The following is an 18,042-nucleotide window of genomic DNA, read 5'->3' as shown; positions in this document are numbered from 1 at the left end:
TGGGTTCATGTCACGCTACACGTTACCCCACCAGCGAACAAATGTTATCTGTTTTTAATATAATGGGTCATTTGCTGGCTTTCTCTGCCTTCCGGATGTTTCTGCCTCTCTCTGTTTTTTTTCCTGTTTGTTTTTTTGTTGAATGTGTATTCGGGGGTTCTGCAGGTGACACCTCTCTGTCTGAACACGGTGATTGCCTTGGCAACGGGCAGTTGCAGGGGCATTCTGTAAACACCATGTATTGTTCTATATGTATAAATGCGTAGGCTTCAAGGAGCTCCTGAACATTTACCTGAGGAAGGAGGAAGTCTCCGAAAGCTTGTGAATTTAAAATAAAATTGCTGGACTATAACTTGGTGTTGTAAAATTGTTTACAATTGTCCACCCCAGTCCATCACCGGCATCTCCACATCATAGTCCAGTAAACACCACCCTCCCATATCCTAGCACTGTTAGGAGTTTAAATCTCATTGCACCAAGTTCTGAAATTGAATTCAATAAATCTGGTAATACGTGGGCTGGCAGCAGACACCATGAAGCTGTTGGATTGTTGTAAAAACCCAACTGGTTCACTAATGTTCTCCAGGGAAGGGAATCTGCCGTCCTTACCCAGTCTGGGCCTACTGGCGTCTCCAGTCCCACGCTATATGGTTGACTCTGTGCCCTTAGAGCAACTGAGGCTGGGCAATAAATGCTAGACCGAGGCCCCGTCCGGCCTCTCAGGTGGACTTAAAAGATCCAGTGGCACTATTTCGAAGAAGAGCAGGGTTGTTCTCCCCGATACTCTTGCCAATATTTATCCCTCAAACATCATCACCAAAACAGGTGATCTGGTCATTATCACATTGCTGCTTATGGGATCTTGCTATGCGCATTTTGGTTGTTGCGTTTCCCTGCAATACTACAGTGACTACATTTCTAAAGTGCTTCATTGGTTGCAAATCACTTTGGCAAGTCATGAAAGTTGCTATATAAATGCAAGCTTTTCCTTTAGTGTTGCCCTCATCCCAAGAACAAATAGTAAAAGAGAAATTACAGTTCTATCACAAAATGGGGAGCTTCCATTTCTATAACATTTTATCACACGTTCAGGACATCCCAAAGGGCTTTATAACCAACGGATTAATTTCAAAGTATAATCGATGTTTTAATGACGGCAAATTTGGCAGCCAGTTTGGGCAAACCCAAAACAGGAAATGGCATTCATCTACTGCTACTGGTTGAGGGATGAATATTGTCCAGGTCACCAGGAGAACTCCCCTGCTCTTCTTCGAATAGCGCTCTGGGATCTTTTACATCAACCTGAGAGGACAGACGGGGCCTCGGTTTAACGTCTCATCCGAAGGAGGGGAACTGCAACATTGCATCGCTCCCTGAGAACATCAGTCTAGATTCTGTGTTCAAGGCCATAGTGAAGCTGGAATCCATTACGGTCTGACTCTGATGGGAGAGTGCTACCAACTGAGCCAAGCTGACACAGGGTTACCTGCCAAGTTCATCCCCGTCCCCTCCACTGCACTGAATTCCACAGCTTTAATGCTAGACTTTTGAAACAGAGCCCTCCCGATTGGTCAGGTCAGAGGGTGAAGTCATCGCCCAGTGTAGTACTGAGCCGTTCAGAGAGGGAGACACTGACTCTCGCTGAGGTACAGTTCCACGGGTACTGGCAGCCTTCCTGTACCAAATGTGAGCCCAGTGAGAGCGTGTCAGTTGGATATTCAACTGCAGAAGGCAGCACAGCTTGGCCCCCATCCTGTTCTGAACCGATACTCATTCATGCACAATTTCCAGCACTGGATTGTGACCAGGAACATGCGGCTGTTTTTCCCTTCTCTAGCCTAAGGGTGCTGAGGCCAATTGTACTCCAACTTCTCTCCTGGCTGAGATCAATTAACTCACCACTGATCAGAGATTAAACCTGGGCTCCTTTTGCATTTACCCTATCAGTGGGAGTCCATTTAAAGCAATTATGTGTCAGCTTCTGAGTCAGCAGGTTGTGGGTTTAAACCCCACTGTGCTTTTCAGCAAGTGATCCCATGTGACACCAGCGTGCAGTATTGAGGGAGTGCAGCATTGTCGGAGGCGCCGTCTCAGGGTGCAATCTACATTGATAACTAATACTCCACAGTAATCCGGCAGCCATTGAAACTGTTCCCTTTCCATCAAAATTAAAATCCTTCGCAGACAGTCGGAGGTCCCGATTCTCACAGGTTTCATAACCCAACAATTAAGTTTTATATTACCTTCCTTTTTATCCCTCTGTCTCACAAGTTAATTCCTCTATTTATAATGACCTAATTTGCAAAACCGTCGTGGGTCAGAACCATTATTAATCCAATAAACGTCAATGAGGGAATGAAAGGGCTTGTGGGGTTCGGCCGCACTGATTTACAATTGTGTCTCTTCTAATCCATGCTGGTGCCTGGTCATTAAACTCTGTGAAAACACCTTGGTTCCTGCACACAGGGTGACTGATGTTGACTGCGAGTAAATGTAACTACAATTAATTAGATCCCAGCTCCATTCAATGCCTTTTCCTAACTCGTGCTCACTGCCCGCTCAACAGAGATCAGTTCATTGTTAGGCCTCGTGTATTTCTATTTCAATGCTTTCTGCCATTATCTATCCCGTTCTCTGATTTACAAAGAGCCAGATTTCAGGGTTGACACTGGCGGGCATCCCATGGCGTTGCTCACAGCCAGTTGGCAGAACGGTTGCTTGTCACAACAGAAGTGCTGCATCATGTGCGGACAATGTATTATTCTGCCACACAGGTGGAGCTGCATTTACGACAACCCACCCTTTTCAGGTAAGAGGTCTGATAGCAGCAAGAAGACACAGCCTGAGGTCAACCAGATTTTAATTGCTGTTCAGGGAGTGCCGTTTGTAGATTGGAAGGAGCTGATAAATTCCCTGTTCCAGATCACGGTGTGTCTGATTGTGAATAATGTCTCACTATTCTGTATGGGTCTGACTGTGACTTATGTCTCACTGTTCGATATGGAACTGTCTGTGAATCAATTCTCACTGTTCTATATATGCCAAACATGTCTGACTGTGAATTATGTCTCATAGAATGATTACATCATAGAAGGAGGCCATTCAGCCCGTCCTGCATGTGCCAGCTCTCTGTAAGAGCAATCCAGCTCGTCCCACTCCCCCGTCCTTTCCCCGTAGCCCTGCATTTTTTACCCTTCAAATACTTATCCAATTCCCTCTTGAAAGCCACGATTAAATCTGCCTCCACCACCCCTCCAGGCAGTGCATTCCAGATCATATCCACTTGCTGAGTAAAAAAGGGTTTCCTCATGTCGCCTTTGGTTTTTTTGCCAATCACCTTAAATCTGTGTCCTCTGTTCCTTGACCCTTCTGCCAATGGGAAGAGTTTCTCTCCATCTACTCTGTCCAGACCCCTCATGATTTTGAACACCTCTATCAAATCTCCTCTCAACCTTCTCTGCTCTAAGGAGAACAACCCCAGCTTCTCTAGTGCCCAGAATTGGACACAATGCTCCAGTTGTGGTCAAACCAGTGTTTTATAAAGGTTCATCATAACTCCCTTGCTTTTGTACTCTATGCCTCGATTTATAAAGCCCAGGATCCCCTATGCTTTTTAAACCGCTTTCTCAAGCTGCCCTGCCACCTTCAATGATTTGTGCACATATATCCCCAGGTCTCTCTGTTCTTGCATCCCATTTAGAATTGTGCCCTTTAGTTTATATTGCCTCTCCTCATTCTTCCTACCAAAATGTATCACTTCTCACTTCTCTGCATTAAATTTCATCTGCCACATGTCTGCCCATTCCACTAGCCTGTCCATGTCCTCTGGAAGTCCATCACTATCCTCCTCATTGTTCACTACACTTCCAATTTTTGTGTCATCTGCAAATTTTGAAATTGTGCCATGTACACCCAAGTCCAAATCATTAATATATATCAAAAAAAGCAGCAGTCCTTGCACCGACCCCTGGGGAACACCACTGTACACCTCGCTCCAGTCCAAAAAACAACCATTCACCACTGTTCCCTGCTTCCTGTCCCTTAGCCAATTCTGTATCCGTGTTGCTACTGCCCCCTTTATTCCATGGGCCACAATCTTGATGATAAGCTTACCATGCGGCACTTTATCAAACACCTTTTGAAAGTCCATATACACCATATCAACTGCATTGTCCTCATCAACCCTCTCTGTTAACTCATCAAAAAACTCTATCAGGTTAGTTAATCACGATTTGCCTTTAACAAATCAGTGCTGGCTTTACCTAATCAATCTATACTCATCCAAGTGACTTTAAATTCTGTCCTGGAATATTGTTTCTATTGTTTTGAGCTTAAACTGACTGGACTGTAGTTACCGGATTTACCCTTGCACCCTTTTTTGAACAAGGATGTAACTTTGCAATTCTCCAGTCCTCTGGCACCACCCTTGTATCTAAGGATGATTGGAACATTATGGCCATTACCTCCACAATTTCTACCCTTACTTCCCTCAGCAACCTAGGATGAATCCCATCCAGACCCAGTAACTTATCTACTTTAAGTACAGGTAGCCTTTCTGGTACCTCCTCTTCATCAATTTTTAGCCCATCCAGTATCTCAAATAACTCTTTTTCTGTGATTTTGGCAGCATCTTCTTCCTTGGTAAAGACAGATGCAAAGTGCTCATTTAGTACCTGAGCCATGCCCTCTGCCTCCATGCATAAATCTCCTTTTTGGTCCCTAATCAGCCCCATCACTCCTTTTGCTACCTGTTCTATTTGTGACTGACTCTGATTTATGTCTCACTGTTCTATATGGATCCGAATGCAAATTATGTCTCGCTGTTCTCCATGTGCCTGACTGAGTTGTGTTTCTATGTGTCTGACTGCCAATTGTGTCTCATTATTCTATATGGGTTTAACTGTGAATTATATCTCATTCTACTATATGATCTGACTGTGAATTATGGCTCACTGTTCTATATGTCTGGGTATGAATTATCTCTCTGTACTCTATGGATATGACTGAATTATGTCTGTTCAATGTGGATATGACTGTGAATTATGCATGGCTGTTTTATATGGATGTGACTGTGAATTATAACTCATTGATCTTTCGGGGTCTGACTGTGAATTAGGTCTCACTGTTGTATACATGTCTGACTATGATTTTCTCACTTCTATATGGATCCTTCTGTGAATCATGTCTCATTGTTCTAAAGCATTGAATCATATAATGTTTACTGCCTTTCGGCCCATTGAGCCCATTGCGGCTCTTTTTAAGAGCAATCCAGTTAGTCCCATTTCTCCGCTCTTTCCCCGTAGCCCTGCAATTTTTTCCCTTCTAGTATTTATCCAATTCCTTTTTGAAAGCTACGATTGAATCTGCTTTCACCACCCTTTCAGGTAACACATTCCAGATCATAACTACTCACTGTGTAAATGTTATTCTTTTGGCTCTTTTGCCAAACACCTGAAATCTGTGTCCTCTGGTTCTCTACCCTTCTGCCAATGGGAACCGTTTCTCTCTAAACCCTTCATGATTTTGAACACCTCTATCAAATCTCCTCTTAACCTTCACTGGTCTAAGGAGAACAATCCCAGCTTCTCCAGCCTATCCACGTAACTGAAGTCCCTCATACCTGGAGCCATTCTAGTAAATCGTTTCCGCACCCTCTCGAAGGCCTTCACATCCTTCCTAAAATGCAGTGCCCAGAATTGGACACGATACTTAATCAATGGCAAACCGGTGTTTTATTAATGTTCAACATAACTTCCTTGCTTTTGTTCTCTATGCTGCTATTAATAAAGCCCAGGATCCCATATGCCCTTTTAACTGCTTTCTTAACCTGTCCTGCCACATTCAAAGATTTGTGCACATCTACCCCCAGGTCTCTCTGCTGCTGCACCCTTTTTAGAATTGTACCATTTAAGTTTTATTGCCTCTCCTCAATCTTCCTGCCAAAATGTATCACTTCACACTTCTCTGCGTGAAATTTCATTTGCCATGTGTCCGCCCATTTCACCAGCCTGTCCATATCCTCTTGAAGTCTATTACTATCCTCCTCATTGTTTACTACACTTCTAAGTTTTGTGTCATCTGCAAATTTTGAAATCATACCCTGTACACTCAAGTCATTAATATATATCAAAAAAAGCAGTGGTCCTAGTACCAACCCCTGTGGAACCCCACTGTAAACTTTCCTCCAGTCCGAAAAACAACCGTTCACCACGACTCTCTGTTTCCTGTCACTTAGCTAATTTCGTATCCATGCTGCCACTGCCCCTTTTATTCCATGGGCTTCTATTTTGCTAACAAGCCGATTATGTTGCACTTTATCAAACACCTTTTGAAATTCAATATACACAACATCAACCGCAATGGTCTCATCAACTCTCTCTGTTCGATCATCAAAAAACTATCAGGTTAGTTCAGCAATTTGCTTTTAACAAATCCGTGCTGGCTTTCCTTTATTAATCCACACTTGTCCAAGTGACTGTTACTTCTGTCCCGGATGATAATTTCTAAAATCTTTCTCACCACCGAGGTTAAACTGACTGGCCTGTTTGGATCTGACTGTATTATCTCTCACTGTTCTATATGGGTCTGACTGTGAATTATTAAATAGCGCCTTTCACAAACTCTGAACATCCTTAATCGCTTTACAACCCAGGAAGTATTTCTGAATTGTCGTCACTGTTGTAATGTAGGAAACACAGCATCCCTGGGAGTGTTTCAGACAGTTTAGACGGAGCTTTACTCTGTATCTAACCACTGCTGTACCTGCCCTGGGAGTGTTTGATGGGACAGTGTAGAGGGAGCTTTACTCTGGATCTAACCCATGCTTTACCTGGAACGTGTTCCGCTCCCCAGTACTAACATACTTGGGGGTGATTTTGACTTTGGGTGACAGTGTAAAATGGGCCATATCAGTTTCCCCACCCGTTAAACACCTCTCGCGTCTGTTAACCTCCTCTCGCACCTGTTAATCACCTCTGCCATTGACTTCAATGGAAACAACAATCAGGAAAGGTGTTTAACGGGTGGCCGAGCCGATATCGCCCATTTTACACTGTCGTCCAAAGTCAAAATGACCCCCATGACCTTGCTGGGCAGAAATAATTCCCCAGAAACACTACTGTCATAATATTTCTTCCAAATCACAACATCATCTTTTTCGAGACAAACCTGAAGTTGATTGGCTGCAGGCATCATTGTAAAACACCACTTTATTAGAATAATTTTAGTCTTCACAAACTGTAAATGTTATAAAAAATAAAAATATCCAACAATGAATAGGAGCTTACATTCCACACTCAGGATAAGTAGCTGTATGAACACCACCCCTGGTAAATAAGAAAATGTTTGTTTTAATCTTCAACTTCTTCCAGTTCTGATGAAAGGTCATTGAGCTGAAATGTTAATTCTGTTTCTTTCTCCACAGATGTTGCCTAACTTGCTGAGAATTTCCAGCATTTTCTGACATTCTTACTTGTTTGGCTGGCTAACAATAGGGTGTCTCCGAGACCGGGATTCGTTTGAGCCAATGTCTCTGGTACTGAATGGGGTCCCACAGTCTCAATAATACACACCGGGACACGACAAGAAAAACACAGTGTTCATGGAGACCCTCAGCCACTGTGTGTCGTCCTGGATCTCAACCATCAGTCTGGGGGTTCCCAGGGTGTCTGTAGGAGGTGCTCAGGGTGTGAGAATGGAGTTCCCCGGGTGGCCGGCTGTAAGGGGTTCCCCGGGTGGCCGACTGTAAGGGATTCCCCAGGTGGGCAGCTGTAAGGGATTCCCCAGGTGGGCAGCTGTAAGGGATTCCCCAGGTGGGCAGCTGTAAGGGGTTCCCCAGGTGTGCAGCTGTAAGGGGTTCCCCAGGTGTGCAGCTGTAAGGGATTCCCCAGGTGGGCAGCTGTAAGAGGTCCCCCAGGTGGGCAGCTGTAAGGGGTTCCCCAGGTGGGCAGCTGTAAGGGGTTCCCCAGGTGGGCAGCTGTAAGGGGTTCCCCAGGTGGGCAGCTGTAAGGGATTCCCCGGGTGGCCGACTGTAAGGGATTCTCCAGACACAGAGAAGCAGTAGTGAGCTGGATCTCTTTCCCTTGTGCGTACCATTGTCTTGGGTTGCTGTTCAGTGTGAAAAGTTTAATGATCCCCTTAAAAAACATTGAGTATTATGAGCTTTAAAGCAGTTTTGGATTGGGTACGCACAGTGATGGAGATATTGACTCATGACTCTTGAACATATCCATGCCATTGGCTTTTGCCCCACCACCCATTTCTCTGACCGCAGCCAGACACGCAGTGCTGGCTGGACGTTTCCTTAGAGGGAGCATGCACTGTAGTTGAGTTGCCTGTCTCCCCCACGTCACTCCCTGTCGCTAACCAAAGATTAGCACCAGCCCGGAGCTGGAAGCAGGTTTGGCCTAAACCCATGATCTGGAAGGCACCATAGAGGCGGGGAGAATGAAGGAATGATTGGATTTCCTGGCAGTGACCCTATACTGTAACCATCAGCTGAACAGCGGCCAGCTGTGGATTTTATGTTGAGCTCCATGCCTATCCTTCAGCAGAGCATTGGTGACAGCCAGAGCCCCGCTCTGCAGAAAGCGCACAAAGTTATCTCCCACCAAGGGGCCAAGAGCATGGAGTCCCCGCTCCTGCCCACACTCGTATGTATAGCAGTCCACGTCTACAGGGTTACGCTTGCAGTTAACTGGGAGCTCCGTGTTCACTGCCAATGACCTTCCCTGATCGAGCAGAAATGTCAAATTGGGGTTCGAGCCAATCAGGACAAGAGCTACAGCAATATTGAATGTCCTTCTTTCTCCTGATGTCATATCCTGAAGAATGCACTTCCTGTCCGGGGTGAAGCACAACACTGTGTGTTTGGGGAGGCTGAGGTATCCTTCGTAGGGCCCCGTGGCAGTGCAGGACTGTTGAGCCATCATCTGGTGAACTTTGTGATACTCGGGGCACATCACCTTGGGAAGCTGGTTGAAGATCAGGCCGGGGTCGTTGACCCCTCTGCGGAAGACGTGGATCACGGGGGCGTTGCTGTGGTGAGCAGAGATGACAGCGTCCCCAGTGGTCAGGCTGCCCCCCACAATCAGAATGGGGTCAAAGTTCACCCCCGTCTCCTGCTCCTTGAGGGCTTCTTCTAGGTCCGAAGTTGTGTGGTGAACAAATGGAAGGTCTTCGCCTTCAACCTCAAGCCAAGCAAGCCTGTCCTAAGTCCCTGTTGCCAAGACAATGTTCTCTGCATAGATGCAGAAAGGCATCTCTGAACCATCTTTCGTTTCGCTGTAACCTTTCACCTCAAACAGGCTTGTGCGGTGGGATTGGCGAGAGGCCTGAGCTCCGGCCATATTGTCCATGGACACACATGTTTGCTTTTCCTCGTCGGGACTCGGGCTGACCCTTCTCACCGAGGTCACGACGGTGCCGCACGCAAAGTTCTCCCACAAACCCTTGGCTTTGGTGTAGTGCTGGTAATACTGGGCAATGTCTGCTGTCATGGCCCTGTCGTTCCCCAGGCATCTGTAAAACAATCCAAAGCACTGTCAGAGGCTGAGAGAGATAAAACAAACCATTGAACATTCAGTCAAGGAAGGCTTGCAGCTGAGTGAAACCTGCGATCTCAGTGTATGAGAACGACATGGTCAAACAGCTCAGACCAGCTAAACGCTCAACAGTTAACAGTCTCTCCCAACTGCCACTGTATGACTTGTGTGTGGATCAGTGCCAGACACAGACTGTAAAACTCAATCCCAGGTGTCCATTAATCATAATCTATATGTAGACCATCTAAACCCCTCAGTTAGATTGCTACTTTGGAAACACTCTCACTCTGTGCTATTCCATATGTTTTGCCTATTCGAATGGAGCCCGATACACAATAAATAATTGCAAGCCCTTATTGGATTATCGACAAGTGACTCCATTGAGTGTCCACCTTGCCGACACTGATCCTATTGTCCCAATGAGCACAGATTTACACGGTGATCTCTAATTCCAGAGACTGCTGCTTCGTAGACAGGTTAATCTGCTGAGTAATCTAATCGTGCTGTTTCCTTCAACATTGAGACCAGAGCCTGAAAATGATGTGACAGAATCGTTCCAAGCGGGTTAGTCACTCGGAGGCTGTGATTCATTGATTGGTGATGCACTCTGGCTTCTTCTGTAACACACTGTGAACTTTGGCAGAGATTTTTAAAAATTATTCTCAGGATGTGGGCGTCACTGGCAAGACCAGCATTTGTTATCCTTCTCTAGTTCATCCCTGTTTAGTTTGATACTGAGTGACTTGCTGGGTCACTTGAGAGGGCAGTTATGAGATAACCAGGTTGGTGTGGGACTGGAGTCACAAATAGGCCAGACCGGGTAAGGACAACAGGTTTCCTTCACTAAAGAGGCATTAGTTAACCTATTGGGTATTTTGATAATCTGACCGCTTCATGGTCACTTTTACTGATAACAGCTTTTTCTGTCCAGATTCTTTAAACTAAATTCAAATTCTCAAAGAGCCAGAGTGGGATTTGAACTCATGTTTTCTGGATTGCGAGTAACATAACCACTGCACTACCGTACCCAGTGAGTTACTTCGAGGTAGATGGAGGAGTCACCTCAGGTGCTCTCTGGATGCTCAATTGATCCAGTTCAGGGTGTGCCCGGCTCTTGCAATATTGGGGTGAATTTTCACTTCACTGCCGGCCATAAAGGGGCTGTAGTGGATCGGTCGCCCGTTTTACACCCTGTCCAATTATTGCTTCCATTCCTGTGTTCCAACCGGCAGTAAAAGTAAAAATTTACCCCATGGAGTCCGTCCAATTGAGCTCGCCCAGTGCTCAGCTGCTAAAGTTTACTGAGCAGGATGTCCAGGGACGCATTAAAGCATCGGCCTATGGGACCCGTGCCCAGCGACCCTTGCCACAAATGGGGCCTCTGCCAGGGGTGGTGAGCTTTGCCCAATAGGCTGCCGGAGTGTTACAGCCTGAGGAGCTGGGTCCCCCATCATATTGGAACAAGACGTGCCCATCAAGGCCTGTCAGTCCCAGCGTCGGAGAGCAGCAGCCCAGCCTACTCAGTTTTAGTGAGGGGGTGGGGGTTGTTGTGCGGGGGTAGGGAGAGACCATGAATGTTCTTGGTGCCCAGAGCCCCAAGAATTCTTAATTCGGCTCTCAATATGGCACTGAGCTACACAGACCAAGCAAGGGGTCCCAGGTTTGATCACTGGTGGTACAAGGTCTCTAGGGGCCCCACAATTAGCCAGGATTCCTACTCCTCCACTAATCCATGTCCAGGCTCAGTGGCTACTTGGGAGAAGTACTGAGATATTGCAGACCAGCAAGGAGTCAGCGCCTTCAGAAGAGGAGGGGAGAAAATCGAGCAAATATAGTGTGGCTGGGCTATCGTTTAAAACATAGAAAAGCCTTTACCTTCTCTTGGCTCTCATCCAGTCCCTGAAGGGAAGATCAGGAAGCTGCATCCAGTCACCAAGACTGAGGGTGACCATGGATCCCTCAATAGACTGTCATGGGGACAAGAACACTGGAAGGTTAGTCCTGAACACCGTCTATGCTTTTCCTAAATGAAAGTAAAGCCACTTTACTCACAGCCTACTCAACCTGCCGTAGAGTTACTGAACACATCTACACATGGATCAATTAACCTTGCACTTCAGCAGTGACCAATCACTATGTGGTGCAGTACGTCCCTTTTAACTTGGGTCTGTTGGGAGCCAAACAAAACCCATGAGGTAAAAGGGCCCACAGTGAAGGAATGTGCTTAACTTCTCAGCGGTTTGGACTAAATTGGTTGGGTCCAACCCAACTCGTGACGAGTGCGGAGTTAGGGGTTAACCAGTTGCTTCATAAACAGACACTACTGAAACAACAATAATTATCACCCCCAATAGATATTCTCCTTGGCCTTCCATCTGGACCAGGTCACCTTGAACAAATTTCAACTTGGGATGATTTGTCCTGAGGTTGTCCAAGTCGGGCAGCTCCCCCTCCCCCGACCCCCGCCATTCACATTATGTGCAGACTTCCCCTTGCTGGGACATTACGAAGGATGAATTGTACCCGCAACCCATGGTCACCAGTCATGATGCCACAGGTTGGCATTTCATGATGTCACAGGTTGGCATTTCACAAAGTCACAGGGGAGAAGTTCTGTGCAAAATGGAAGCTCCCAAACTGGCAATTTTAAAGATAACTCAGGATAAGATGGTGACAGAAACACCCGCAAGTCCATTGATAGTCTTTTAATGTGCAAAACGGGAGGGATTCAAGGCCACAATTGCCCATCCTTTGTTGCTAAGTGGATGATGTCAGAGCAGATTACTCCCTTTACCTAAACTGATATTTCCATGGTCAAACTCTTTATGAATTTGTGCAGTGAGTTAGTCACTGGTATTAGGACCTGGCTTCAGATTCATCCCAGGAGGACATCTTCTCTCAATTGGCTGTAAGAGTTCATTGAGCAATGAGTTTGGGACGGACTCGAGCAGCCTCCTACTGAGCATGGAACACATCACCAAACTGGCATAAATTGGCCATAAATTGGCAATCTCACTTAGTAAGGCCACATGATGGCTGGTGTGAGATATGGAATATCACAGCGTGCAGCTCAGAGGTTGGGATAATATAGATATTAATATTGCTCTGTATCTAATCTGTGCTGTACCTTCCCTGGGAGTGTTTCATGGGACAGTGTAGAAGGTGTTTTACTCTATACATAACCTATGGTGTACCTGCCCTGGGAGTGTTTCATGGGACAGTGTAGAAGGTGCTTTACTCTATAACATAACCTATGGTGTACCTGCCCTGGGAGTGTTTCATGGGACAGTGTAGAAGTTGCTTTACTCTGTGTCTAACCCATGCTGTACTTGCCCTGGGTGCACTAAATATTGTAACCCTCTCTCCAAGTCTGCTCTTTCGTAACATGGCTCCCCAATGGGATGGTGGGAGCACTGAAGTTATCCTTATATTCGGATATCCATCTCATAGTTCATTGATTGACACGTATATCAGTGCTAGCTTGGCTCTGCAGGTATCACTCCTCCCCTGAGTGGGGGAAGCATCCAGAAGCCCTAGTAATATTGAAGTCAATGCGAATCAGGGGGAAATCTCCATTGGCTGGAGTCATACCGAGCACAAAGGAAGATGATAGTGGTTGTTGGAGGCCAATCATCTCAGCCCCAGGACATCGCTGCAGGTGTACTCAGGGCATTGTCCTAGGCCCAACTATCTTCAGCTACTTCATTAATGACCTTCCCTCCATTATAAAGTCAGAAATGGGGATGTTCGCTGATGATTGCACAGTGTTCAGTTCCATTCGTAACTCCACAGATAATGAAGCAGCCTGTGCCCTCATGCAGCAAGACCTGGGCAACATCCAGGCTTGGGCTGATAAGTGGCAAGTAACATTCACACCACACAAGTGCCAGGCAATGACCATCTCCAACAAGAGAGGGTCTAACCACCTCCCCCTGACATTCAATGGCACCGTCGAACCCCCACCATCAACATCCTGACGGTCACAATTGACCAGAATCTTAACTGGAGCAGCCACATAAATACTGTAACTACAAGAGCAGGTCAGAGGCTGGGTATTCTGCAGTGAATGATTTACTTCTAGATTCCCAAAGCTTTTCCACCATCTACAAGGCACAAGTCAGGAGTGTGATGGAATACTCTCCACTTGCCTGGATGAGTGCAGCTACAACAACACTTTGGTAGTTGACACCATCCAGGACAAAGCAGCCCTATGATTGGCATCCCATCCACCACCCTAAACATTCACTCCCTCCACCACCGGCCTACCGTAGCTGTAGTGTGTACCATCCACAGGATGCACTGCAGCAACTCGCCAAGGCTTCTTCGACAGTGCCTCCCAAACCCGTGACCTCTACCACCTAGAAGGACAAGGGCAGCAGGCACATGGGAACAACACCACCTGCAAGTTCCCCTCCAAGTCACACACCATCCCGACTTGGAAATATATCGCTGTTCCTTCATCATCGCTGGGTCAAAATCCTGGAACTCCCTTCCTAACAGCACTGTGGGAGAACCTTCACCACACGGACTGCAGCGCAAGAAGGCGGCTCACCACCACCTTCTCAAGGGCAATTCGGGATGGACAATAAATGCTGGCCTTGCCAGCAACGCCCACATCCCATGAAAGAATTTTAAAAAAAACTCTCCCCCTGAGTCTGATGGTTGTGGATTCAAGGCCCATGTCTGGGACTTGAGAACATTACCTCGATTGACTTTCAGTCCAGCACTGAGGGAGTTCTGCACTGTCAGAGGTGATGTGTTTCTGATGCGATGTTGAACAGATAGATCTGGTGAAAGTATTGCTGGTTATGCTGACTAAAACTGTACAGTACTCCAGGTGTGGTCTCAACAAAGCACTGTACAATTGCAGCAAGTCTCAGGATAAGGGGATAAGGGCTCAGCCATTTGAGACTGCGATGAGGAGGAATTTCTTCACTCACATGGTTGTAAATCTTTGAAATTCTCTACTCTAGAGGGCTGTGGCTGCTCAGTCGTTGAGTATATTCAGATCTGGGATAGTTAGATTTTTGGACTCTAGGGGAATCGAGGGATATGGGGATCGGGTGCGAAATTAAAGTTGAGGTCGAAGATCAGCCATGATCTGATTGAATGGCAGAGCAGGCTCGAGGGGCCATCGGGCCTACTCCTGCTCCTATTTCTTATGTTCTTATAACTTCCTTACTCTTGTACTCCAATCCCCTTGCCATAAAGACCAACATACCATTTGCCTTCCTAAGTGATCCAGGTGTGATCTCACCAAAGCCCTGTACATTTGCAGGAAGTCTCAGGATGAGGGTTAACCTGCATATTAATGTTCTGTGTGTTGTGTACAAGGACACCCAAATCCCACTGAGCACCAACATTTAATAGTTTCTCACCATTTCAAAAATATTCCATGTTTCTGTTCTTCCTACCAAATGCCAATTTGCGTGTGGCCCAGGTGGTAATCCAGAGTTTGCTACCTTTGAGGTTCTACTTATTAACTCGGACCCTAACTCCTCAAACTCCCTCAGCAGAACCACATTCCTAGTTCTACCTATGTCGTTGGTTCCTATGTGGACCACGACAACTGGATCCTCCCCCTCACGCTCCAAGTTCTTCTCCAGATACGAGGGGATATCCTTAACCCTGGCACCGGGCAGGCAATACAGCCTTCAGGACTCCCGGTCGCAGCTGCAAGAAAAGTGTCTATCCTCCTGACTATACAATGCCCCACCACGACCAGATTCCTTTTTATTCCTGAATAGCCTCCTGTACCATGGTGCCGTGATCAAATTGCATTTCCTCCCTGCAGGCTTTGTTCTTATCCAACAAGTACCTCGTACTTGTTGGATAAGGTTAAAGACTGAGGCTCCTCCGACACTGTGTCCTGGGTCCCCATACCTGCCTGACTCGCATTCACACTCTCCTGTCCCAGAGCACTGACCAAATCTAAACTGCTACCTAACCTAAAGGGTGTGACTGCCTCCTGGATCAAAGAGTCCAGATAACTCTACCTCTCCCTGATGCATTGCAATGCCTGCAGCTCGGACTCCAGCTCAACAACTCTGAGCCGAAATTCCTTGAATTGCAGACACTTACTGCAGATATGGTTACTTGGGATCTCACTGGGTCCACCAACTCCCACTTGCTGCAGTTACGACATACCAAGTGCCCTGCCATCCCTATCTAACCTTGTTTTATATATTTAATTACTTAAACTTTTTGTTCACTCGGTATTTTTAGTTTTATTAACTAATTACTTTTTCTAGTTTAAGTTATTAATTTTAATGAAGTGTTTAAAATTATGAAATGATGGGACAGGGTAGATAGAAGCAGACTGCTACGAATAGTAGAGGGGTCAAGAATGAGGAGCTATAGATGCAAAATTAAATGTAAGAGATTTAGAACTGAGGGCAGGAGAAAGTTCGTCACACAGAGAGTTGTGAGGCTGTGGAATTCACTTCTAGGATTAGTGGTTGAGGCAGAAACTTTGTCAACATTCAAGATATGACTGAATGGGTGGATGAAGGGAAAGGGGATGAAGGGATATGGGAACAGGGCAGGTAAATATGATTCAAACTATTTGATTGTGTGGAGGGTAAATGCTGACATGGAATGGTTGGGCCAAATGGCCTGATTCTGTGTTGTAACTTCTATGTATTTCAGTGAAGGGTGTGATATGGTGCTTTATATATACATGCCTATCCCACCAATACAAACAGACACAGGTACACGGAGAAAGAGGTATTGCAAGCAACATACAAGTGAATTGTCTTGATAAATATTTTGATACTTACATGCCAAACCCCTCCCAATGGTCCCTTGCCCAGGACCAGATGAGGAATGTAGTGGTCGGGTTCTAGTCTCCAGCTTATCACCAAATCCATGGATACACCAAAATCATCATCGGGACACGGGAGGGAATCAAACAGAATGGCGACCGGATTGTAGGAACATCCCTCCAGCCCTTCAGACAGGAACTCCAAATCCTGAGATGACCAGGGCAGACAAAGAAGGGTGTGAGGAATATCCATTGTCCAATGTGTAATGAGAAAGCTACCAACCTATCAATACCAATTTATATCTCCAATCCCTCCTACATGGAGTCCAACAGATACCTGGCTCTCCAATTCAGAGCCTCTAACCTTTCCATCCCAACTTCTCTTGTCCCCCTCTCCTTTATCAACACTATGCTCTGAAGTTTCCTCTCTCGTTCAGGTACCTGTACAGCTAAGGAATATGATTACACATGGGTACAGTAGTGTAGTGGCTATGTTAACCCAGAGGCCTGGACTAATAATCCAGAGAACGTGAGTTCAAATCCCGCCAGGGCAGTTTGAGAATTTGAATTCAGTTTAAAGAATCTGGAAATAAAAAGCTGGAATCAGCAAAAGTGACCATGAAGCTGTTGGATTGTCATAAAAACCCAACTGGTTCACTAATGTTCTTTTGAGATGGAAACCTGCCGTCCTTTCCTGGTCAGGCCTCGAAATGACTCCATTCCCACACCAAAGTTGTTGACTCTTAACTGCCTTCTGAAGTGGCCTAGCAAATCATTCAGTTGTATCGAAACCGTTAGAAACAAATTCATCACCTTCTCTGAGCAACTTGCCAGCGACACCCACATCCTGAGCATGAAAAACAAATGGTGTCACCCCACCCCCGCAGTGGGAAAGTCCAAACCCAGCGACTAGGCAACTAAAATAGAATTGGCGCTGGTTTCCTGAGCACGGCTGGGTTTACTCGCTGGTAACCTGCACTCGTAAAATCATCTCCAGGGAATCAACTCCCGCCCAACTGTATCTCCATCACTCTGTGTTATACAACGATATCATTTTGAGAAATAAACAGTGTTCCAGGGCCACTGAATGAGAATAAAATCACTCAGACTGTTGGAGAAGGCGGTCCTTCTGGCTTTGAGGTACATCGGGGTGATACTGCTGCTTTTCCTGTAATTCGTGCTTCACCAACCAAATGGGGCTCTTAAAAATCACACAGTTAAAGGTCCTAGTTGCTGCAATTTCTTTAATGGGTCTTTGATGAAGCAGAATGTAGGACAAGTACCAGTGACTGCGCCAGTGTTCCACACCCTGTGCATTATCTGTAGACCATTAATATTTTTGCTCTCCTGCTCCATGCATCATCCCTCGCCCATGGACCTGGTACCCTGGACCTTATTGTCCTAGTTTAACAACCCAGAGGTTATGAGTTCAAATTCCACTGTGGTAAAATTGTAAGACCGCATTCAATGACTCTGGTCAGTTATGAGCTGGCACCAGAAAAAAATGACCATGAAAGCGGTTGGATTATTGCAAAAACCCAACTGGTTCACTAATGTCCTTCAGGGAAGGGAACCTGCCGTCTTTACCCAGTCTGACCTCCAGCCCACACTATGTGGTTGACTCTTACGTCCTTGGGCCAACTCAGAGTGGGCAATAAATGCTCCCCTAAATCCCAAAATAAACAGGCGAGTACCTGACCTGAAGTTAGTCACCTGTTTGGTCTGTTCTAGAACAGG

The 18,042-nt window shown here is 46.1% G+C and overlaps 1 pseudogene; it reads right to left on the bottom strand.

The window, feature by feature from the left end:
• Positions 1 to 7,189: 7,189 nt before the first annotated feature.
• Positions 7,190 to 17,082, bottom strand: LOC137333458 (oxidative stress-induced growth inhibitor 2-like; annotated as a pseudogene).
• Between the last annotated feature and the right edge of the window lie 960 nt (positions 17,083 to 18,042).

The sequence above is a fragment of the Heptranchias perlo genome, chromosome 16, assembly GCF_035084215.1.
Source record: "Heptranchias perlo isolate sHepPer1 chromosome 16, sHepPer1.hap1, whole genome shotgun sequence".
In the NCBI taxonomy this organism is placed as follows: domain Eukaryota; kingdom Metazoa; phylum Chordata; class Chondrichthyes; order Hexanchiformes; family Hexanchidae; genus Heptranchias; species Heptranchias perlo.
This window is presented reverse-complemented; position numbering and strand designations above follow the sequence as displayed.